The sequence below is a fragment of the Botryllus schlosseri genome, chromosome 10 (genome assembly GCF_051294905.1).
Source record: "Botryllus schlosseri isolate E-star chromosome 10, Bs_hap1, whole genome shotgun sequence".
NCBI lineage: Eukaryota > Metazoa > Chordata > Ascidiacea > Stolidobranchia > Styelidae > Botryllus > Botryllus schlosseri.
The window spans coordinates 9,838,513-9,843,686 of record NC_137245.1 but is presented as its reverse complement, the minus strand read 5'-3'; the positions used below and the strand labels follow the sequence as shown (position 1 = coordinate 9,843,686).

Below are 5,174 nucleotides of genomic sequence, written 5' to 3'. Positions count from 1 at the left end.
CCGGGGACAAATGTAACTAGGGGAAAATGTAACAATCCACCTCACCGCTAGTAGGATGGAGAAATCAGCTTGATATTTTAAGTGCGCATGCGGTAGTTAGCCTATCTCTCCTATTATACCGAGAGTTACGTTGAGCTACGATGCGAAACCCCGGAATAACTTGCAAAAACGAAATTTTTGACCCTTGAGTAAAGTTTTTCTGGTCTGGAATAATTTGTCTAGACGAATAGTACCTCAAGTACCCAGTAAACACAGTACAGACCAAAGATGTAGAAAAGCCGAGCCGATATAGTAGATATTAGATCTCGGCAGGTCGTAGAAAGGGGAATTTGTGTCGACTCAATTCAACGTCTTTTCCATGTCCTTCAATAATGTAAATATTATGCAGATGCTACAGCCTTTAAACATGGTGAGTAGAATGTAGATCCTACATTAGAAGAAGATCCTGATATAATAACCTGTTTTCTACCACTGGGCATAACCTGATCACGGCTGCGTACACACACCACATTATCTACTACATATTAATCACATTTGTGATAATTTAATTTTAAACGAATTGGCAATCATGCCGTGGTAAAAAATGAAACGAACAAACGAACGAATGCCCGAAGAAAGAAACTGAAAACAGTCCGTATCATCAGGTTTCATCTTCTGATGAGCTGGATAAATAACCATGCAGCCTTTTCTTTTCAACACCCTGCAGAAATAAAATGAAAATGACGATTAATAGCTAAGACATTCGTACTGCGAAAATGGCAGAGGTAGCGTGTAACGAATGACTCCTACATTTTTTTCGCCCATACTTACTAAAATGGATTTGATTCTGAACTATTTCCACTCAAGTTTTCAAGTTTTTCTATTATATTTTTTATTATTATATGACTAGAGAACTGACTTCAATCGCCACTTCTACTTGATTATCAAGATCAACGATGACTACTTCAGCAATCTTTGAAAACAGCCACTAACACAAAAAGAATTCTTGACTAAAATTTCTTCACATTCTGTCAAAAATGATCAATTCAACAATCCAAATGAATCTATACCCCCAAGTCTAGAAAGTGGAATGATACTCTGCCTGGAGAGCTGAAGACCTAACAATATTGTGTACAGAGAACAAAACATTTGAGTGGCTGCACTGGTATAGACATTAGCAAATTATTAGAATTGACAGCAAGATAACCAGCAAGACATTAAAATGAGAATTAGTGCAGTTTCTTAGGCTGTAGCGATACTCAGCCAGGAAAGTAATTGACCTAGCAGAAAGCAAAACATTGTAAATAAAGCGAGCGAAACCTCCGACAAATGATACGATTAAACATTAGAATTGACAGCCTTACTAGAAGCAGAATAACAATCATGAGGGGTTAGAGAACAGAAGCCGGGAAGTGACCATCAGAAATTACTGCATACTGGCCGAACAGATCCATGACCACTAACAAATGGTCTTTTAATAGTCAATATTGATACCAAATGACACCACCCCTATTTCACCGCAACATTTAGCAAATACAGCGCTGGAGTCAACCTTATATAACCGCTAACCAAACGCCCATTAGTTTTCCCACCTACTACTACGCGCTTGGCGGATGGAAATACGCATTAAAGCGAACGGACGCGACTTGTCACACTCTTGCTATTTCTGCTCCTTTTTTTCTTTGTTCCTCTTCTCTGTCGCTTCCGCTTGAGGAGAGAAACAGTCGGCCGCGTTTACGGATCGTGAATTCCCGGCTTAAGGGTGATTCTTCCTCCAATGGTCAGCACCTTGAAAATTGAGAGCAATGTTGTGGCAAAATGCATGACAATTTGAAAGTTACATCATTCTAATTATTCCACTTATGGCCGTGAATCGTTACAATTGCGGTAACCATAAGAATTATTACTATACTTCAACTACAAATACAATATATTGTATAAAATAATTACCAATTGTTTTACGTTGATCGAGTCCCAAATAGATGAAATATGTCAAAAAATTTGCTAAAATTTTTTGTATAATTTGACAGATTCCGAAATCTTCTCAAAGTGCACCTTTCAAAAATTTGATATCAAGACTCCCAACATTTTACAATTCGAAGTTGGATGGCTTTACCAATACAAGTACAGTTTGTATCGCAATTGACAATTATGTAGAGAACGCTGCGAGACATGAGAGTAGGCCTACCCTAAAACGTTTCTCTGACATGGACATTAGGGCTCTTAAAAATGACTTTTTTTCTCAAATCGTTCTGGCTACTTGATAAAATTGTTAGGTTACCTAATTCAAGCCTACACACCAAATTTGGTTCAATTCCAACCAGTAGCCGCATTGCTACAGGAAAAGAAAGTTTATATTTATTATATAAAAAGAAATGGAAAAAAATTGAAAATTTTCTGTTCACCCCATGAAAGTGTTAGGTTATGTATAGAAACGATGTTCATCAAATTTGGTTCGATTCAAACAAGTGGAAGCGGAGTTATTGTCATCGAAAAATTTGGATTTGAATAAAATAGTATTTACGGTGGGCACCACTATATTAAATAATTACAGAATTGTGTCACGCTTCATACTGTTTTACGCGACCGTTGTTATACACTGCATTGTTGCTGTGCTCTGGCTCCATTGATGTTATTTCTAAATTCGACATTAATGCGTCCTAATTCTCCATCTGGTTTTGAATTCAACTCTGTTTTGCTTCCTTTATCGTGCCGGCAGCTCTTTAATTGGCACGCGAAAAGTTCTTCGGGTTTCAATAACGTTTATCATGAAGGTACTTTTGAAAGCAGTATTAAAATTTTGTACCACCAACCAGTTATTTAATTACTATTTATCTTCAAAGTAAATGCTCATTGCATGAAGCAGGGTTGTAAGACTCGAGTCACGATTTTCTGTTGACTCGACTTGACTCAGGTCATCTTCTCAAAGTACGGAAATGACTCGACTCATTGCGCATGACTTGAGACTCAGACGGCCATGACCGACATTTCATGATGATTTCAAAGAATAGTACAGCAAATCGCTATTGGGATTCCGCCTATTGATACTGGTATTTGAAAATGCGGCCAGAAACTGCTAAAAGTGAGGAAAATTCGTATATTATAAATGCGACCCACTCGATATCACAAAAAAATATAATAAGTTTGTTTAACAAGACTTAAATTGGAAACTGAGCAGCTAACACAATGACTTACACTCTGGCTCGAGTCATAATACCATAACTCGGACTCGGCCCTCTGCTCGCTGACTTGGACTCGGACTTGACTCGGTGGTGAATTGAAAATGACTCGAGTCAAAACTATAAAAGTGAGATTGACTTGCGACCCGGAGCCTTGTGACTTGGTTACAACCCTGGCATGAAGCCTCAATAGTTACATGAGTGGGGTGACTAGACAAAGAACACAGTCACATTTGCAGGATATCATGAATGTCTCTTACTATATGTGATCTTGTTCAAATGGAGGTTGATGAAAGTGTATTTCCCATTCTTTCCGACTCTGCTATAATTACATCAGACTGGCAACCTTCTTCATGATGCTTCTTGCAGACTGACCAATATTGTCGCCGCCAACGGTACGAGTGCAAATGTCTGATATGTCAATATAGGAACAGAATTAGTTGACTGTTCATGACCGTCCACGCTCAGAGTTGCATCTCAAAGATGCTAAAATAAGCCGAAATATAATCCAAGCAATACGATCGTCCACTTTGACTGACTGAATTTCTAAAAAATAATAAACATGACACCTTGATAGTTTCCACATATATACACATATATATACCGTCTGCTATCGGCACAACAAAGTATTTAAAAATAACAAAACAGATTCAACATACCATATATCTTGCAAAGGCTTTTGCTTTCATTCAATATGTCATCAAACTTCTTTAAATCCTCCTTTGTGGTGAGTGGCTTTGGAATTCTTCTAGGATCAATTCCGATATCGTTTTATCATATACAATCTATGGCGGAATAAAAGTTTCGGATAAGTTCTAAAACGAACACAATTTTCCACACAAAAGTCAATTGCCACACGAAATGCCAAATGCTACCGTCCCATTTTACAAGGTATGGCGAGGTAACGTAGTGGTACATTCCATTATAGCTAAACACCAATGAATTGCGGTTTCGAGCCTGAAACGTCGACTCCATAATTCCTACCGAAGTGTTGGCCGTTTATCTAGGCTCCTCCTCGCCATCTGATCCGCATAGCCATGTCTTAAAAAGTCTAGGAGTGGGCCGTGCTATAAGTGGGCAGATGGTTGCCGATGAACTCGGCACTTGGTGAATTCGGCTATTAATATGAATTAATAAACTAATAATAGTATTATCATGTGATTCGTCAATCTTGTAAGGTTGTCAGGGCATCCGTAGATCACGCAGTCACGGCGTGATTAGATCACGGATTGCGTAGCCGCAGGAAATGACGCAGCGCTCATATACCGACCACGCGCGGTCTGCTTGGAATCGATGGCGCGAGTGACGGGCCTGTGTCGTGCAAGTTTTGAGAAGATGGGTCTTGTCGTTGTATGTGAGATCGGAGCTGTGGAACATCAAGCGGCGCTTCTTCGTTTATCGATCACAAGCCAGTGTTCCTCATCAACAAATGTTTCGCATGATCACGTCAAAATAAACTATTTTTTGCCTTTGGAGAGACGATTCCACTCTGGGGTTAGGGTGTCTCGATAACAGGGATGAAGGATCCCAAGATTACGAGATCCACGACACGTTTAAATTTCCTTTTTGATACTGTTCATTCATTTAAATGCATTTCTAATGCGAAGGTGTTCTAGTGTCAATTCCTCCAAGTGCGAGTTCACCAAGTGAAGAGTGTCGCGTTATTTCCCCGCGGTTACGCAATCTGTGATCTAATCACGCCGTGACTGTGTGATCTACGCATGCCCTGACTCCCGTACAACATTGACAACCACTCAAAGTGCCAAGTTCACCAGCAAACAGTCCAGTAACCAATCATGGCGACTGGTACCGCTACAAGATCTACCACGGCCGAATTCACCAAGTGCCGAGTTTGTGCGGCCGAATTCACCAAGTGCCGAGTTCACTGGTAATCGGGCAGATACGGAATAATAACAAGAAGAACCGGCCTGGTGTAAAATGACCAGTGTAGTCGAACCACCACCATGAACACCACAAACAAACAAACATCTAACATGGAAAAGAAATTACCTTTAC

At 39.7% G+C, this 5,174-nt stretch overlaps 1 long non-coding RNA gene across 2 annotated transcripts; it reads right to left on the bottom strand.

The window, feature by feature from the left end:
- Nucleotides 1-518: 518 nt before the first annotated feature.
- Nucleotides 519-4,269, bottom strand: LOC145448766 (uncharacterized). Of its 2 annotated transcripts, XR_013918016.1 has the most exons (4): nucleotides 3,818-4,269; nucleotides 3,419-3,569; nucleotides 1,572-1,767; nucleotides 519-700 (listed from the first exon to the last, which is right to left on the bottom strand). It is a non-coding gene; the product is annotated as an uncharacterized LOC145448766 (long non-coding RNA). The 2 variants fall into 2 exon arrangements; XR_013918015.1 differs by lacking the exon at nucleotides 3,818-4,269 and having other exon boundaries at nucleotides 3,419-3,663.
- Nucleotides 4,270-5,174: the final 905 nt, after the last annotated feature.